The following is a 20,607-nucleotide window of genomic DNA, read 5'->3' on the forward strand; positions in this document are numbered from 1 at the left end:
CCTTTGAATGTACGCATTTTTTGTGTGATATTTGTTGGCAAATACCAGGCTAGCAAAACGGCTAAAGCTGCCCTTAGGACAGATCTAAAAAGTAGCCTTTATTTCCACCCTCCTGGTTTCTAATTCTGCAGTTTGGTTTCTTAGCAACACAGACACTGCTTCCTGCATGTAAGAAAGCTATGTAAGAGTATCAACAGTGCAGGCAACCCATCTGAACCCCTTCACATACTGAATGAACACAGTGCGTACCCTATGCTCCTATCATAGGTACCTCTCGCAAGGAACTTAGCTCAATCAACCCTCTTCTCATGATAAGTTGTCCCATGATCATCTGCTCTAACTCTAAGAAAATCTGACTGATAACATCTATTTATATCCGTTGAAGTGGCAGCCATCTCCTCCATCTCTTTATGGAGTCTCACTTACTAAACCTGCCCTCCCACGGGGAACAGGAAAAGATCCCTTATCAGACATACTCACTCGGACCTTTATCTCACTAGGCTTACAATCACTGTATGATGACTCCTTCTTAAGCATGGGCGAATTTTGCGAATCTCGCGTTCGCGAATTTTGCGGATTTGCGAACTCGCAATCCGCAAAATCCGCGAATTCCCGCGAATTTTTTTTTTTTTGTGTTCGCCCGTGTTTCTGCCAGTTCGCGAGGGTTTTTACAATTTCGCAATTTGCGAACTTACCTGTCGGGTCGCAAGTTTTGCGAACTTGTTGTTTCTACGTGTCCAGCCTGTTTGGGACACTCTTCTTCATCACTGCCACTCTCTGTCACCACTGCCACTCTCTGACTACTCATGCCACCTTCTGGCCCACCCATGCCACCCTCTGTTTCATCACCACACCCTCTGGTTGTCCAGTGTACATTATTTTCGGCAAAGCAAAGCACACCTTCCCTGCCTCAAGTGACCTGAATTAATTTGGGGCTGATTAATGTGTCACAGAATATTTTTTTAGCTGGCACCTGCTTCCTTAGTGCGCCCTGATTAGTGATCTTTTGCACTTGCTAAGTGCTTTCATTGTTGCAAAATTAGTTACAACACCTGCCCTGCCCCAACTGACAATAATGAATTAGGGGCTGATTAATGGATTTTAACTTCCAGCCTGGCTCCTGCTTGTCTCCCTTAGCTGTAATTCAGGACCTTTGTGGCATATGTGTAACTATTCTGAGGTTCAGAGCAGGGTCACATAATAGTTGCAACTGGCAACTGAACTCTGGAGGGGCCCCTCAGGAAGCACTACAGGAAATGGCTACTAATGATGAGCCTGAACTTTTGAACCTGGTAAGTAGTTTCAGTTTTGCTAAGATCGTATTTCTGCAATTTAGCACTTATTCGCGGGGCGCGAAGTTGTACTGGGAAGCCGCAAACTCACGCGAACAGTGCGAGCAGTGCGAGCAAAATCCGCTGCTCGCGGATTTGCGGATTTTGCGGGAGATTCGCGAATCTCGCGGATTGCGAATTTCCCGAAAATCCGCAAAATCCGCGAGCGAAACGGATTTTCCGCCCATGCTTACTCCTTCTCAGTGTGTGTTCCCTACTCTGCCACAAACACAAAATACACCCTCTTTTAGAACTCACTAAACTCAATGTTTCATTAATCACAGAATTCTATCTGAAGGATTCATCCGACCCCCAGCTTTTTCTTCAGCATCTCCTTGTGTTACATCATTATTTGTAAATATGGCTCATTAAGCCATGGCGGTGGCTCAGCCATCATTCACCAGTCCTCTTTTGAGGTCATAGAAATAGTTTGGAAGGACGTTTCCTTCACTAGAAATGTATTGTGCAAGCTCACATCTGAGAGTAAAATCACTTTTGCTAGTTCTCTTTTTTACTGCCATCCTCGCCCCTCCATTTTGGCCTAATTTCTGACCCCTTTATTCAGAAATGCTACAACTTTAAAGTTTTAGGAGATCTTAGCATCTGGCTTGACGACCCTGCCAGAATTCATCAACCTTCTTGGTTTGGTGGATATCCTAAGCCTTAACCTATTAGTAGGTTTTCCTGCTCATAATCTTGTTGATCCTATCTTTTCTATTGTTACCTTTATTTTGAGCTCTACCCCATTATGACCTTCAAGGACTGATCATTTGGCTGATCATTTCTCCAAAGCCTGGTCCAATTCCTCCAGTAAACCAATTAATTCCATATCATCACCTATTCGCTACAGGGACTGAACTAAAGTTACTTCTGCTTCCCCCTCAAATGTCAGTCATTACATCCCATGTAATTACATCGTAGTAGATTACATAGCTGTAATCCTATTGTGATAACTTCTGCATCGAGATTTTGTCTTGTGGGTACCTTTACATCACAGCTAAGATGGTAAGTATTATTTTTATTATTTCTATGCGTCCATGCTTTAAATACTACTTAACATCTAAGCTTCGAGCAATAGGTATCTTATTCTTTATATATATATCACACAGTGGCAGTCGCCACTTTGTAGTTACATTTAAGTCAAATATACAATTTCTTCTAAAATGAGAAGTTCATCCAATTTGGGTCTCTCATGGAAAGTTTTGTGCAGACCCGTCACCTGAGGGTGTGTGGGGGTAGGGAGGTTCTCAAAAGTGCAATTTCCCATGCTAGTTTCCATAAGAAAATTTGCTCTCGGATACAAAACAAGCATCGGCAAAACCAATAGGTCTCACCTATGCAAGAGCTATTGGCTTTGCCTATGTGCTTTAGTCCTGTTGATCATCAGCATATCTACTGTTCAACATGGCTAAAAGTTAGTGGGGTAGAGGAGAGTCGTGTAGAGTGGAATGGCGAAGATTGGAGTAGAATGTAGTGGCAGAGAGTATCAGGTATTGGAGTGGCATACTGAGGGGTTGCGTAGAGTTGCATACACTGGAAGGGCATAGAATTGAGTTGACTTGTGTAGAGTGTTGCAAAGTATAGTGACGTAGTGTGCAGTGGCATTGAGTGCAGTGCCATTGCATTAAGCAGCATACAATGCAGAGTCGTAGAATGCAGTGGCATAGATTAAAGTGGTGCATAGTGGAAAGCGCAGTGGTACAGAGTGTAGGGGTTCAGAGTAAAGTAGCACAGAGTAGAGTGGCCCATAGTAAAGTGCAGTGGTGTGTAGTGGTGCAGAGTAGACTGGAGAGGCGTAGAACAGAGTATGCATGGGTTGATAGCGCACTGCCATTACAGACAAAACATTTTCAATTGAAATGACCATTACATTTGCACAGACATACAATTTTACTAATAAAACTATACAGTGTGCAAACGAAAATGTGCGGGAATTGCATCACCTAGTGTAATGATTTGTTTCCAACACATGTCAGAAACAACAAAAAATGTGCTTCATTTGTGTTCCTCATTCTGAAATACTTCCAAATTCATTTAAATATTGCCATGTGCTAGAAAAAAACCTCTTTCCTACCCCCAGAATTCAGCAAGATTGTCACATAAATCCTCTCACTTTGAAGTCAGAGGAAGAATAGTAAACAAGCACCTTCGGAAGACAGCACCTGACATGGGACCTTGGTCTTTGAATGCACAGCAAATGTGACAAGATAAGAACAAGATTTAAAGGCCTGTTTACAGAAAGGGAATTTTAGGAAGAATACTGTAAACATGGTTTGTGCAACGGGAGGGCTGAACTGAACCTAGGCAGCCTAAAGCAAATAAAGCCAGCAAATAGAAAGCCAGAAAATGTGAGTTACAAACCACAAAGCCAATGGTAAGCAACAGGCGGACTGCATTCCTAGGTCATCCTTCTGAAAGTCCCCAAGAAGTCTTTAGCAAACAAGACAGCTGTACTGTCTGGTAGGATGCCAACTAAAATGGAATGAACAGGCTTATACCAAATTTGGAAAAAGTTAGAACTTTATTTAGAAAGCAAAACTTTTGGTATTTGGTGTAAATCTGTTCAGCTATTTAAAGAGGGGCTTGGGTTGGGCATGAAGGGGTTAACACTGGTAAAATGTTAGAGATATGTGGATTTTCATAGTCCAGATATCCCTGATTGGCCTATTCTCAGTCGATTGGCAATTCTTGTCTGACTGTCCACAAAATGGAGAATATGTTGTGGCAGCCATTACAGGACTCCTGGTCGCGGGCCCCTGGACCTAAAACACAGAAAACAAAATAACAATGGCTAAATAAGGGGGTAGGGTGGAAAGACCCTTACCCCCAAGGCCATGTGGGGGATTCCATAAAGACACTCCTTTTTTTTTTTTTTTTTCCAAGACCTTTATTTACCAAAATGCATATTACACAGCGTGAGGCTTACAACCCCGCGGGGCCAGCCGAGCAAATCAATGATCCCAGATATAACAGCAAATGAACACAGCCTTAAGGCCGACAGCCCAGGGGATCGGCGGCGTTAGTTGTTGCAGAACAGCACTTTGCGTTTAATAGTCTATGTAACGCAACAGGTGTATAGGTCCTGGGTTTTTCTTATTTTTTGTATGGTAATTACACAGCTCCTGAAAGACAAACTTATGATGGCATTCACCGGTGCCAACGGACAAATATGAGCCCTCGTCTATTATTTGTGCAATGGGCAGCCGTGTCGGCTAGATATGACTACCAAAGGGGGGGGTGAGGGGCAGCGGTGTGAAAAGATGATACTGTGCGACATCACAAGTGCATTGAGCAATGAGTGTCTATGAAGCGTATCAGTCCCAGCAGGAGAAAGTTGTGTTGCTGGTAGCGTGCGGCTGGGAGGACCTCAGCCGTGGTCGCTGCTTTCATAGATGTCATGGTGTAATGTGTTCAGGAATTAGGTGTAAAAAGCCTGGTCAAAAGGAAGGGAGACCAGTAGAACTGTAACAACACCAAACAAGAACGTAGGAAACATGTGCTAAATGAAAGGAGGAGGGGGAGTGTGGGTAAATGCATCCATGTGTACTAAAGAGGATGTACGATGAAAGTATGTTAATAGCTGTCTGATGGGCGAGTGAAGGGTGTATTGCGAGGTTCATATGCGTATCAACAAGGCAGGAGGGGATCCACCACCAGGGGTTGCATGGAATGAGGTGAGCTGAGCACGGTTATGGCAATGCGGCATGGGGGGGCGGGGAACAGCTATGCAAGTAGGGGAGGGGGAACCACCCGGTGCGGGTGTGTCGCACGGCATCCACTGCAGGGGGGGGGGAGGGGGTTGTGGGGGGACAGGATGTGGTTCCCTCTACGTGATCCCTCGTTCCAAGCACTTCTGTTGGAAGGATTGGAGGATATCATCCCATTGTTGTGCAATCGGGAATTTCCTGAGTCCCGCCGTCTCCTCTCGTTTCAAAACTGTGCTCTCTGCTCGAGCCCAGTTTGTGAGGGATAAACTCCAATGGCGTATGTGTGGGGGTGTGTCAGCCTTCCACTGCTTGGTTAGTAGCCTTTTAGCTGTGATCAGCCCAAGGTCCCAGTATCGGGCCTGCACCTTGTTCAGTTTTGTGCGCTTGTACAGCCCTAACAGGCAGGCCTCCCAAGTTTTCGGTACGTGTTCGCTAGTGCAATGCGTGAGGAGGTCTGTGACTCCGTTCCAATATTGCTCGAGGGCAGGGCACTGCCAGAGCATGTGAAGGAGGTCAGCCCCAACTAGGGAGCAGCGCTTGCAGGCGGTATCTGTGACTGAAAAGTACCTATTAATTTTATCTGGGGTGAGGTATGCACGGTGTAATATGTAAAGTTGTATGATTTTGAAGCGGGGATTGCGCGGAATATTCACCGGTCCCACCAATACCATTGCCCACTCCTTGTCTGTCCAATCCCTTCCCCGGTCTGCTGCCCATTTCTCGCTCAGTTGTGCAGTGGTAGGGTGTGTATGAAGGAGGAGAGCCTGCGCCAGCCAGTGAATTATGTGGGAGCCGTTGCTCATGACATGTAGGTATTGCATGAAGTGGTGCATGGGGGGCTCCTCGGACATGTCACCCCAGGCCGCAGTTAGTGAGTGAACTAGAGACGCGTGTAGCAGGAACTGTCCAGTCGGGAGGGACGTGTCCTCTGCAAGGCTGGCAAACGGGAGGAGGGCGCCATCAGAGTATAGGTCTCCCAGTGTTTCCACTCCCGCACCAACCCAGCTGTCTAGCTTTGCGTTCGTCAGCGCTCCGGTTGTTGTCGGGGTGCCTAATAGAGGGAGTATCGGGGCATACGGTATAGTCGTTCGGGTGAGACGCAGGCAGCGCAGAAAACACCTGCGCGCTACCGCGAGGTATAACTGTGAGGGACGAGGAGTTCGAGTCAGCGGGTGAAACAATACGTGTATTTGCAACAGGGTCCAGGCGGTGATATCCGTGGCAGTATCCCCCAAATTCTTGCCACCTAACCATCCCGACACCCACTGCATCTGCGCCGCTAGATAGAATAGTTCCATATTGGGGACCACAAGCCCCCCGCTTCAGTAGGCATATAGAGTTTCGCCAGCGCTATGCGTGGTCTGCCTTTATTCCAGATCAGGTCTCGAAGGAGGACTTCAAGATCTCGGAATATCCGATTGGGAACATAGGTTGGGATGTTGGCGAAGTAATATAATAGCCTAAGTAGAACTATCATTTTCGCCAAGGCTACTCGACTGGGAACGTTTAGTGGGAGAGTCTTCCAGAACCCAATTTGCGACCGGATTGACGAAATCGCTCGTATCAGGTTCCCCTCCAATATATCTGTGGGATTGTGGTAGATGTGGATGCCCAGGTATCGGAACGTCGTGGAGTACCACTGCAGCCTTTCACCACCTATGTGTAGCTCGCGTTCGGGTGCATCCGGGTCAAACAAATAAGCCCCAGACTTGGCCCAATTGACCTTAAGTCCCGGCATCTCTTCAAAAGTGTGGAAAATAGCGGCAAGGGACGCCGGGATGTCCGTCAAATCTTTAATATAAAGGAGCAGATCATCCGCATATAAGGACACTGCATGGAGGCCATCCGCCATCGGAATACCCCATTACGCGAGACCCGAGTATGGCTGCCAACGTTTCTACGGCCAAGGAGAACAGCAAAGGCGACAGGGAGCAGCCCTGCCTGGTGCCTCGCTGTACACGGATAGGGTCTGAGAGGAGCGTGCCAGTGCGGACGCGAACCGTGGGCCTACGGTATAATAGGCCAACCATGGTCTCATAGTCGTCTCCCAGTTCGAATTTGTTCATGACTGCTCTCAGGGACGGTCATTCCACCGAGTCGAAGGCTTTCTCCAGGTCTAACACCAGACATCCGGCATGTGGCCATTGACGCGTGGCGTATTCCTGAATGCAAAATAAGCAGCGTATGTTATTGGAGGTATGGCGCGACGGCACAAAGCCATTTTGATCATGATGTACCAAAGTGGGCACCAGGGGGGCCAATCTGCGTGCTAGTGTGGAGGCGAGGATTTTATAGTCTGTATTGAGGAGAGCCAGGGGACGGTAGGAACCCAGGCACTTGCCATCTCTGCCGGGCTTGAGCAGGGATATGAGGGTGGCCTCATTGAGAGTCGGGGGAAGGGAAAAGTCATCCGTAGCCGCAGCATACATCCTTAAAAGTTGTGGAATAAGGATGTCCGAGCCAGCCTTGTAGAAATCTGGCCGGGAAGAGGAGGGAATATTTGAGGCCCAGTTGTCTCAATCTGCGTTTTACCGCCAAAAAAGAGTGTCTTTGTCTCTGCACCTGGATGGTATAATCCGGAAAGAACATCACCGTGGCGTTGTCGATTCGAATGTCTCCAAGTTTCCTTGACTCTTGCAGAATAGTTTTCTCGGTCCCTGTAATTGAGGACTCGCAGGATCAGCGGTCGGGGGTTAGAGCCCAGAGGGAGGGGCCGTGTGGGGACACGATGCGCTCTTTCCACCACGAAATGAGGCGACAACACACCTTCCGGTAAAAGTCCCCGCAGCCAGTCCTCTACATGTCCTGTGGGGTCGGCCCCCTCCCATTTTTCCGGTATTCCAACCAATCTTATGTTATTTTGTTGCGCCCGACCTTCCGCATCCTCTGCCCGTTCCTCCAGGAATTCCACCCTGTTCAGAAGGTCTCGGACATGTTTCTCCAATTGACTCACTCGGGATTCGACATCGGCTACCGAGCCTTCCAGCGTCGTGGTGCGATCTTGTAATTTTTTATGATCAGCCTTGAGATGAGTCAAGTCTATTGCCACAGTGTCTATCTTGGCTTCCAGGGAGGTGCGAGTCTGTTGTAGAGACGTTTCTAGACGCTCCATCACGGCAAGCACATTGTCTAATTTCGCGGTCACAGCGTCAGTCGCCATCTTGGGCGGTGATTTGGTTTGCTTCCCCTTGAGCGATGTACCACCTGTGTCTGTGCACGTCCTCACTCCTCCAGACATGGGCAAGGCTTGGCGCTAAAGCGTCCTTTATGTTAGGGGCACACAGTTGTATAGGAGATAGCTAGTGTGGTTACGTGGCCAGGAGGGTAGGCCGCCAATCTCCGGGAGGGCCGCCAGTCCGTGGCTTGGGGTAGAGCACTATGGCAGTGCCGTTGAAGGTTTACCTCTAACTTTTCAGAGGTTAGTTGAACGGAGAATGAAGCTCACATAAGCGCCAGGAGTGGCCGCATAACAGGCAGGCAGCGCAGTTCACTCATTGATAAAGCGTGGCTTAGTCCCTCACTGCTCTCAGGGCCGTGCATCTGACCAGCGCTACTCCTTCAGACGAGCGGAAGGAGGGGGAGCTCGCCTCTACAGTTTCGCGGAGGCCTGAGTCCAAGGCGGCCTCCCGCGTTCTATCGGCAGTGTAGTACGTGGGCCACGAGGTGTGGGGCCTCCACTCAGGCGCCCAGCATTGGCAGAGATTGCTTCACACCAACCGTCTCGTGGAAGTCCGTGAGTTAACGTAGGGGTAGTATCGGTGGTGGAATCATGTAGGCACAGGAGGCATCCAGGCGTCGTTGTCGGAGTGGTGCCAAGTGGGCCCCAGCGTCGGGCCTGTTGCAACCGCCACGTCCTCGGCCTTGCGTAGTTGGGTGTGCCGGGGCGGGAGTCGCCCGATGCGGCTGCAGGCGCTCAGGCTCCGTCGGTGCGGTTCCCGGTGTGTGAACAGCCGGAAACTCGGCTAGGTTGTCGGCGGTTGGTGTCTCCAGGTCTGCCCAGAGCCGCGGACTGTTCAGGATATTAGTAGTGGAGAAACGGCCTAGGGTAGGGGAGCTCAAGCCGGAGCTCTACCCGCGTGCGTCCGTCGCCATTGCGTGCCAAACTACGCCCCCTCCATAGAGACACTCCTTTATGTGAAATGTAAAAAAATATTATTTTGGCTCACAGGTACTGTTAGGTATCTGCCCCTGGTAGCACGGTACCCAGCAAGGCCAACCCGGTGGTACCGTGCTACCAGCAGGGGTATCACAGTACTGTAAATGTATTTTTTATAAGGGTCTGGTACCAGTCTGTAGGTCGCGTACAGTGAGGGCTGGATGTTTACAGTGGGCTGGGCATGGCACCCACCCACTGCTGCGCAAAGTTGAATACTATGCGCAGTGTGGAGTATGGGTGCCTATGCAGCGTTGAGTAACTGTGAGTGGTTTGCTGTCCAGGGAAGGCTGGCTGCACTTGAAAGCATTGGCACAGGGCTCAAACCTGTGAGCAGCGGAGCCTAGGAAACCCGCAGGGAACGTAATGCAGGGCCTGGCCAGACACCAGAGGCATGGCCCTAAGGCCAATCCTCTGCTCTGCATGGCCAAAGACCATGCACACCAGGAGAGTTGGCCGCCTCTGGATGTTGGCTGTCCATGAGGAGTTTGGCGCAGTCCTGAAGGCTATGTGCAGCAGCGGTTTGGGGCCACCTGCAGGCCACCCTTCACATACACTACCAAAGGCCAAGTGAATTGGGGTACTGGGTGCATGTGGGGAGTTTAGTGCTGCAACCTATGACCAATCCAGCATTACACATGGCCGAAGACCATGTGCAGTTGGAGAAGTGGTTGCCCATGGGCAAGGGTTCATTCAGTGCCTACAGGAAGTTGGGCAAAGGGCTCAACCAGAGGCCATAGGTCGTGAGCAGCAGCATGGTTGGCCTTCCTCAGGGCCTGGGTGCAGGGCCTGTCTGGAGGCCTTCGGTGGTTTGGTCACAGGTTGCCCGAGGAGGTAGGGGGTATATGCTCAACTTGAAATGTTATAAAAGAAAACACAGAAATTCACTGAAAAACACAAAGGTTAATGTGACATTATGATTAGGCATGGTAAGAATTTCTTAACTTGAGAAAGGAATTAAAAAGTTTTTAAAAAACAAATAAACGGAAACTCGCCAGTTATAGTTTAGAGAAATAACGTCATGTTCTGTTTATGAAGTCAAATATTACATTGCTCATGACATGTTAAATGGCATAATTGATTACATTTTTGAGGCCATCTCAAATAACATCAATGATGGCATCACAGACGGCATCATCCAGATATTGTAACAGCATTCTATAAGGTTTTCCAGTTTAAGTAAATCATCAACACCAGCACCCAATTTTCTATCACCAATCAAGTGATAACGGATATAACCTTTAACCATATGCTGGATACATATCATATCTGTCAAGCCACCCACATTTAGCGGATGTTATGCTATTTGTACTTGTATTTAACCACCTAGGACACAAAAAGCATCCATAGAATTCAATGAGATCAGCCCCTTTTCAAATCTCGAACACCCTCCAAGAAATAGTTTGTACTCTATTCACCTTAACAGGAAAACCCTCCTAAAGACTTCACGTGGCCTGCAATTATAAGTCAAGAGGTTGACCGGTATGCATTTGCCACTGATAGGACAACTTCAGCCAGGCCCTATGGCCAACTCCCCGTAGTTTGGTAAGAGACACTACACACATTCCTGAGCCGAGCTTAATGGCATACAACCTTAGAGCCACACCTACAACCCCAGTGTGAGTTAAACCAACTCTGCATTCCACATTATTCAACATACTTCAATTCCTCTAAATCTTCAGCGATGTTCTGGAAATAAACATCCAGACCTTATAAACGTCCTTGTTAAACAGAATTTGTCTATAGCACCTCATTCCAACTATTTAACGTGTGCATGTGACCAGACGTTCACTGGGGGATAGTCTATTGTCAACATAGAGTATTACTTGCCCCCAAAACTTTAAAGGTTTGCAAAGAGTGCACCATACCTTTCAATTTTCACAGCTACACTTGCCTCCAGGGCTTACGCAAAATATATTTAAGAAAAGAGAATGTGGATTGGGTGGCTGTGGGAGTTTGGCATGGTGCATGGGCCCTAGGCATGGGCGGAAAATCCGTTCCGCTCGCGGATTTTCGGGAAATCCGCAATCCGCGAGATTCGCGAATCTCCCGCAAAATCCGCAAATCCGCGAGCAGCGGATTTTGCTCGCACTGCTCGCACTGTTCGCGTGAGTTCGCGTGAGTTCGCGCCCCGCGAATAAGTGCAAAATTGCAGAAATACGATCTTAGCAAAACTGAAAGTAACTACTTACCAGGTTCAAAAGTTCAGGCTCATCATTTGTAGCCATTTCCTGTAGTGCTTCCTGAGGGGCCCCTCCAGAGTTCAGTTGCCAGTTGAAACTATTATGTGACCCTGCTCTGAACCTCAGAATAGTTACACATATGCCACAAAGGTCCTGAATTACAGCTAAGGGAGACAAGCAGGAGCCAGGCTGGAAGTTAAAATCCATTAATCAGCCCCTAATTCATTATTGTCAGTTGGGGCAGGGCAGGTGTTGTAACTAATTTTGCAACAATGAAAGCACTTAGCAAGTGCAAAAGATCACTAATCAGGGCGCACTAAGGAAGCAGGTGCCAGCTAAAAAAATATTCTGTGACACACTAATCAGCCCCAAATTAATTCAGGTCACTTGAGGCAGGGAAGGTGTGCTTTGCTTTGCCGAAAATAATGTACACTGGACAACCAGAGGGTGTGGTGATGAAACAGAGGGTGGCATGGGTGGGCCAGAGGGTGGCATGAGTAGTCAGAGAGTGGCAGTGGTTACAGAGAGTGGCAGTGATGAAGAAGAGTGTCCCAAACAGGCTGGACACGTAGAAACAACAAGTTCGCGAAACTTGCGACCCGACAGGTAAGTTCGCAATTTGCGAAAGTGTACAAAACCCTCGCGAACTGGCAGAAACACGGGCGAACACAAAAAAAAAAAATTCGCGGGAATTCGCGGATTTTGCGGATTGCGAATCCGCAAATCCGCAAAATTCGCGAACGCGAGATCCGCAAAATTCGCTCATGCTTAATGGGCCCTCTCCCTGAGTCTTTAGGGCCAAGGGGACCCCTGCCCCGAGTCATTTTATTTAATGAAGGGGAGGGACAGTGGCCCCTTCCCTAAGGCTTCACGGCTCCAGAGACCCCGACACCTGGGATCTTTCTTTTTCATTACGAAAAGGGGGCCGCACAGCCTCTCTCTCCGAGCCTCTTATGGGCATGCGGACTCCATGCCCAAAGACATTTTTTAAATTATGGGAAGTGGGTGCGCGGCCTCTTCCCCGTGCCATGATGGGCTTTGAGAACCCCATTCCCCAGGACTTTTCCTTTTTTATGGGAAGGGTGTGCAAGACCCCCTTTCACTGCGCCAATACAAGACATAGGGAACCCATCTCCTGGGGCCTTACTTGGGTGCCCTGGTGCTCACTTGGGGCACCCACAACCCACTATGTTGGGGGGAGCCCAAGGTCCCCCGCAGCACTTGCATGCCCCTGTCCTGGGTGTATAAGTAGCCGGCTTTGCTCCCAGCGGAAGTTACTTGAGATGTAAAGTATCACAATGTAAAGGTACTAAAAACGACCCTCTGTGTTCTTAACTGCAATGTACAACATCTATGAGGTACTGACTGTGAAGTAACAGCTGTGTACCCCTCTTTCCTGGACTGGACTATTCCTAGCAAGGATTCCTTGTTTATCAGGCACATTTTGTGTAAAATTAAAGCAATGGATTTAAGACAGGACAAAAGAATAAGTACAAGAAAGGACATATCTGCATGGTGTCCCAACTTAGCATCTAGTAAAGAGAAGCATAATCATTAATACTAATTAAGTCAAAAGTCACATCCGCCAAACGATCTGTACTAGAAATTGGCTTCATTGCATACTATAGGTAGTCTAAAGATTGGTACTGAGAACATATAAGGTCCTGAGGAAGAGACCTAGTCGCAAAAACACAGGTTGGCTGATATTCAATATTAAGTGGATGATGAAAATGGGTGATTTATGTAAAAGAGGACTCCCAGAACTGTTTGAATAAATAGCTGAAAAAACTCAAAAGAAAGGAAGATTATTGACTCATGAGTAAGGAACAAAAAGGGTGTTGCATTATGACAGGATATGGACAATGCATAAGCAAAATAATTCGTGTTTGGAGGTTGGCTTTCTGCCGAGTCTTGTGCTCATAATAAGAGTGCCAAAATGATTCATTATTGGTGGTCAATTTACTAACTGAGACCACCGTTGCTAGAAATCATGAAAGAATGCAAGTTACTAAGAAGAACAGACACCTCAGGTACACAATGTTTGGGTTGTACCCCTACACCCGGTGTCTCAACCCTTACCTATTACAAGAGCTACTTCTGATCACAGTTTTGAGCTATTAATTAGTTTGATGATTGTCACAAAATTGACTGCCCCTTATTGGATAAAAGTACTGACCACCCAAATGTAGATCATGATATCGCGACAAAACTGTCAGTCAAAATTTCATAGCCAGTAAATTGATTAGTAATATTGTGGACATACTTATAAACAGAAAATTATTGGTTTACTATTCTCCAGTTCTGTGTACCTCAAACACATGATAAACAGATGTGCAGGAAAGAATGTAAATCTAGCTCTACTTACCTATATATATACCTTCATGATGTTGTGATTGCTGATATTCTCAATACAATATTTTGGCAGGACTATATTTAAAACTCAAAGAAATGGTGATAGAACTTTCACTACCCAAAGTAAAACGGGGATACCAATAGCAATGCCTAGAAACGTTTTATCAATATATAATGCCTCTATATGAATAATGAAATAACAAAAACAGCAACAAGAGGCCATTGGCATGAAGGAAATACTAATTGCTATAAATCTCCCGTACACCATAAATTATCATTTAAAGAGCATTTTTTAATGTATTTTCAGTCATTTTGTTTTCAAACATCTGAATATCATTTTCTAAAAATACCCATTTTTCTATTAAATGTGCCATTTTTATTGTGGGTATAAATACACAAAAAACAGATGATATTTTTCACAATCACTGTACGAGTGATAGTGTCAAGCAAAATCACCAACAATAATGTGACTTTACCAAATTGAGTGGAGACAGCTGATCATGCTGCAACTCCTGCAGGCTATCACAATGTGTGTTTGTTTGTAAGCGTGTGGCCTTTCCATTGGTTAGCCTGGCTGCCACTACAGGGGTCCTGAGATGTGTAGTGGTCATATATTCAATGTGGCTAGACCCTGTACTATGGTGGACTGTACCTCTGGGAGCTTCTTCCAGGGTCCTTGTGACATACCAGTAACTGAGCTGCCCGTTGGAGACCCCTGCCCTACACCTTTTAGGATAGATACAATAAAATGTACCATGTGCTGGTAACCAATGCAGAAGTATGCACTTCCTCTGTAGTGCCAGGCCATAGTTCAAATTCACCTGGTCTGTGATAAGTACTCTTTAACTGATTTTACTTTTGTGACTTTGCCTCTATAGAAACTAAGGTTAAATTTAGAAATTATCCTGACGGATAAAACTTATAACCCACAAATGATAACTCTGGTCTATTAGCCGTTGTAGGTGATCCAAGCCAAAGGACTGTTGAAAAATAAGGTTGCTTGCCACAGTTGTCCCGGGTCCCCTGTAATGCAGGCTCCCCAAGCTGGAGGTCATGTTCCCTTTTTTGGCACTCGACTCACAAGGCAGTGAGGCTGAGCTGTTCAAGTCATACTTGGAAGGGGGGGGGGGGACGGGACGCTTAGAACTCAACAACACAACAAACGCAACTTAAAGCTATTCTTTCCAGTTAGCGTTTTGTCTTATAATTAGAAAAGTACTTTATTAAACACACTGCTAAATAAGAGGGCCAATGTAATAAATATATGGAGAAAGCCAGATGGAAATGCCTATGAACACACTCCACAGGGCACCACAACCAACAGGGAGTGCGCAGTAAAGTGAGGTCCCACAGAACATGTAAACCCTAAATGTAACTTGGATACCCTGACAAAGAAGCACCTTTAACAGTCTAAGCACCATCAAGCCCTGAAACCTAAAAGCTCCATAAGCCTCCTATGAGCGTAACATGAATGTGGACAACACTATCTAAAGTCAAGCCGCCTGGCTTTGCCAACGTGCCACCTTGATTATTAAAGGCAACATATAGACTAAAACAGAGTGCAAATCAATATTAAAACACTTCAGAAAGGTACAACCTTTCAATTACATAAAACGATAAATGCAGAGATTTTTGTCAACAATGTGCATGTAAGCAATATTTTCAGTGTTCAACGTAATGCAGTGTAAGAGTGTTTCCTCTAACTTATCATTTGTTGGAAAGTCACTATAGAATCCAGTTACAAAGAATCATGCACCCCAGAGCTTTAAGACAAAAGTCCCAGATGCAGGAGTGCTTGGTTATGGAACCAGGGAGATGAAGGCTCAGAAACTCAAAACTGAGTGTTGGATCGCGTGGAGGCCTCACACTCTCCTGGTAACCCCCTAGCTAGTTTAATTTGTTGGTGTTACCCCTTCCCCTCCTGGGGAGCAGTTTCAAACAATATCTACATTTTGAAGTGACCCTATTGCCTTCTGAAGCGTGGTTTTGCCTTTTGGTGATTTCTTTCATGTGGTCACTGGCCATGAGGGATTTATTGTTCCTTTCCACCATGCTTAATTTCTCCAAGCACTGGGTGTGCCATGGCACCACACCCTCCACATATGGGGCAAGATGGAGCAATGAAAATGTGATACCAGTGGGTCACTGGGACCATCCCCTTGGGAACACCTTTTACTCCTCTTAGCAACAGAGGATTCCACACAATAGGTTTGTATGTATCAAATGTTTTTCATTTATTTGTCAATGTTCACTGAATATTGATATATAGCATATTCAATAGTTGATACTTTTTCCTCTTTAGTATATATATATGATTCATTCATTCACGAGGCATCATTATTTTTTACAATGTCCAATGCATTTCGGGCTACTGGATGAGCCCTTCATCAGGGAATAACGCTATGGATAAAAGAGATTACATGTAACCACTTAATACAATTGACCATAAACAATGCATTCATAAATACAATCGAACTTGGTTGGAGTTAGGATATGTGCATGCTATCCTCACAGAGATAGAATGAAAAATAAATGAGAACGATAACTTGCATGCCTTAATCATTTGGACAAATCAAAGATCGCCTGTTGTGTTAAACTGAAAAAAAGGAAAGCGCGAGTCTTGTTAAGTGGTGCAACGCGGTTTGGAAGAAACAGCGAACGCGTGGGTTCGATCTGGCAAACTAACCTGCTGTTCGGTGAATTAGATTTCCGAAAATATCAAGATATCTGTCCAAATGATTAAGGCATGCAAGTTATCGTTCTCATTTATTTTTCATTCTATCTCTGTGAGGATAGCATGCACATATCCTAACTCCAACCAAGTTCGATTGTATTTATGAATGCATTGTTTATGGTCAATTGTATTAAGTGGTTACATGTAATCTCTTTTATCCATAGCGTTATTCCTTGATGAAGGGCTCATCCAGTAGCCCGAAATGCATTGGACATTGTAAAAAATAATGATGCCTCGTGAATGAATGAATCATATATATGTACTAAAGAGGAAAAAGTATCAACTATTGAATATGCTATATATCAATATTCAGTGAACATTGACAAATAAATGAAAAACATTTGATACATACAAACCTATTGTGTGGAATCCTCTGTTGCTAAGAGGAGTAAAAGGTGTTCCCAAGGGGATGGTCCCAGTGACCCACTGGTATCACATTTTCACTGTTTTCTACAGGCGTTTTAGGGGTATAAACGCCACCCATAGAGAACCCAAACTTGATGAACTGAGATAAAAAGCTGTGCACCCATCCTAAACTGTTTTCTGCAAGATGGAGCAACACAGTTATCATTTTCCAAGCCAGCTTCCACTTTCCCAGCCGGCACGCCCGCTCCAAGTCCAGGCAGGATAGGCGACTCGTCATTCATCCTCCTCCCTACAACTACAGTGTGAATGGGAGAAATTTGGTAATCTTGCTTCACCGTTCACCTGGACATGAGCACAAGAAGTTACTGGGTCACTAACTTTTCCTCCTGTGGCACTGCCCCCATGTGAGAAGTTGGCCTGATATGTAGTGTTTCCAATTCTGGAACCACTTGGTATCAGTCCAAACAAACCCCAAAGATGTCTGGTTGTAAGTCAACCTTGTTAGACAAACTATCCTAGTGGTAGCATGGACTAAGCAGCCTTAAAGGCTTAACTTAAGAGGTCGTGTTAAGCGAGCTGTTTTACCACATACAATCCTGTAATCAAATGAAAGGACACCACACAAGTATATATTATAAAAATATATGTATTTATTTCTAAATTACTCCCCAGTACTCTTTATGAGGAAAGGGGCACAAGCGTTAAATCAAAAGCACAGTATAACATACAAAGTTGCACAATTTTGGATGAGGGCCGGTGGCCACTCAAATCATATACTAAAAAAGTGGTATAAGAGATACCAATCGAACAGTGGTTAGGCCTAGGGCCTAGAGATTCGCTGGGAGCAGTCAGGACTAGCAATGCTGAAGTCGGGAGTAGCCCACGGGAGTCGGGTGCAGCACAGAAAGTGCGGCTTGCACCAATGCAATGTCAATGGTGCGTAAAAGTTACACAAAGTGAATTAAAAGATACTTCCGCTGAACCTAGAGGAACAAAACTTAAGACACAGACCCTAGAGGTGTGTACCAGTGTGGGAACACCGGCGTTGAAATGTTACCTCACCCACAGGCCGTGGGTGCACAAGGTCGAAGTGGCGTCGGGTTTTGACACGGAGGCTCTTGGTGCTTGGAGCTGAAGAAGCTGCAGGCGATGTGAAGCAGAAGTGTCCGGTGTGATCCAAGGGTAGATCGAAGTCGAAAAGTACCTGAAAGCAGAGGGGACAGAGTCTGGGTCACTCAGCAGTGACCAGGGTGGAACCAGGACGGAGCCAGGCAATGTCGGGCGCAATCAGGTGGTTGTCGATAGGCTTCTCTCCGTTGTCACGTGGGCTCTGGGGCATCTGCGACGTCCAGGAGCAGGTCACGATCTGTCCCACGTAGGCTCTCGCCGTCAGCACCGTCGGCTTCAAGATTGCAGCAAACAGCACTTGGCAAAAGCAATCCACGCGGAACCGGGAGATTGCTTATCACTCGAACCAGGAGGGTCAGAGTGGGGGCTCCTTTTTACAGGAGCTGGTGCAGATCTGGAGCAACCAGAAAAGCGAGTCGTATTCAAGTTTTCGTCGGCACAGGGGCCACAAGCCAGCTGGCAAGTGACCGGGCCAACGCGTCGAGCCAACACAAGCAGAAGGGCCCCACGCAGCACTCGTCAAGTGTGGAGGGGGTAGCTTTGGTGCAAGTGTATCTCGGGGTGGGGGCTTCTCAAACCCCGGTGTACAGCTTCGAGGGTCACTCGTGGGCTGCACGGTCAGCGTCTCGTGGCCTTTTCAAGATGGTGTGCCCCACGCTTCCGGTCGCCTCCACTGGTCTCAGCTCTGCAGGGACTGTGGATCGGGCTGGGAGAAGGCAGGCAAGCTTGATCTCGTCGATCTCTGTCGCTCGAGTTCCGGCGGGAACTGCAACAAAGCAAGGGTCGAGGGCTGGATGGTGCCTGTTTGCACAGGGTGGTCACTCCTTGACCACAAGGGAGATTCTTCAGGCTTCTATGTTGAATAGAATGTCGAAGGGTCCAGAATTTGTTTCTTATGTTTCTTCAGGATGATCTGAGTTGCATTGGCACTGCTCCCACTCTTATTCGAATCTGGTGGGCTGGACATCCTGCTAGGTCCCCTCCTATGGGTGGGACCCAGGAAGGGGGTGGTTACACCCCTTTCCTTTGATCCAGGCCGCGCTGGGACTGGGGCTGGAAGGCCCCAGAACCGGTTTGGCCGGATTATGCAAGGGGCAGCCTTGTGCTCCCCAGGCAGTGTCTGGTTTCTTTGAAACCTCCCTGCTACAATCCACTATCTCCTGTCTGGGGTGGTTTAACACCGCCCTTCGATAGGAAACCCTTTGTCCAGGCCACCATTTGCTGAGTTTCGGTCAGCAGCAGGAGGCCAGACCCGTGTCTGTGGCAGAGGCATCCATTTTGTGGATCTGAGGCTCATTTTAAATCAACCGCGTTTCAGTAAAGTAACATGTCTTATCCCTCTAGAAGGGTGGAATGCTACCCCCGTCGCCAGAACTGGCGAGGGGGTAGTATTCCAATTCGTATGACACCTTACACGACATGTTTTGATAAAGCCAAACCAAAGTTGCTATATAACCGCGAGGATTATAAGGCGCTTAAGAGTATATGGTATGGCATTATCCCGGATCAGCTTAGGGAGTTCTTCCCGACAGCTGCAGACAGGCTCAGCTCATGCCAGAGCTCCATCTCACATAAAACCACGCACTCTGCCTCCAGGATTGATGAGGCCTTCCATAGCAGTGGCTTACAGGCTATATATGTGTCCAGATATAGGTTTAGATATAGGTATACTATATCTAAGCAAGGGGTGATTACACACACTTGCCCCAGCTGAGTGATCAGCCAGTTGTGTCAATTTAAGAACCAGCCAGGGGTGGCAAAAGCTATGCTTCAGCCCCTGGTAGGCCTTGGTGGCACCTATGCCCTGAGCACCTATAGTGCATAGTACAGGGGCTGACAAGGAGTCCATTTCCAATTGTGGTATGTACCTATAGCACATGTATTATAAATTTAGAGAGAGAACAGCAGGCTGGGGGTCTGATTAGCAGGCCCACAGCCTCAGTAAGTCAAAAACCAGTGAAGCAAAAGCAAAAATTGGGGTGACCATAGGATAGCAGACCCTACTCTCCTACACACCCCCCCCCCCCAAACGCAGGGACATTAAACTTAACCTTGACCAGATAAGTCTTCATGTTCTAAGTGGAAGTACCTGGAGAGACCATCTGCATTACCATGGTCAGTCCCTGGGCGGTGCTCCACTGTAAAGTCCATCCCCTGTAGGGAAATGGACCACCTGAGCAGTTTGGGATTTTCACCCTTCATCTGATTTAGCCACAAGAGGGGCTTATGGTCTGTCTGAATTAGGAAGTGAGTGCCAAACAAGTATGGCCTCAACTTCTTCAGGGCCCAAACCACAGCAAAGGCCTCCCTCTCAATAGCTGACCAACATTTCTCCCTGGGGGTCAGCCTTCTGCTAATAAAAGCAATGGGCTGGTCTTGACCATCTTGATTAAGTTGTGAAAGCACAGCTCCCACCCAGTGGCGTAACGAACCTTGAGGGGGCCCCCGTGCAGGGTACATGAAGGGGCCCCCTCCAGACTCAATCATGAGCTCTCCAGCAGAAGTGCGGTGCTGACGGGCCCCCTCGAGGGTGAGGGCCCCCCCGCACCGCGGGGGCTGCAGGGGCCTGTGTTACGCCCCTGCTCCCATCCCCAACTCAGAAGCATCTGTCTGTACAATGAACTGTTTGGAGTAGTCAGGACTCTTCAGGATA

The 20,607-nt window shown here is 47.1% G+C and overlaps 1 protein-coding gene across 2 annotated transcripts in view; it reads right to left on the reverse strand.

Annotated features, from left to right (window-relative positions):
- NT5DC1 (5'-nucleotidase domain containing 1) overlaps positions 1-20,607 on the reverse strand; it is a 1,423,540-nt gene that overhangs the window by 267,495 nt on the left and 1,135,438 nt on the right. The window lies entirely within an intron of this gene.

This window comes from Lissotriton vulgaris, chromosome 6 (assembly GCF_964263255.1).
Source record: "Lissotriton vulgaris chromosome 6, aLisVul1.2, whole genome shotgun sequence".
Taxonomy (NCBI): Eukaryota; Metazoa; Chordata; class Amphibia; order Caudata; family Salamandridae; genus Lissotriton; species Lissotriton vulgaris.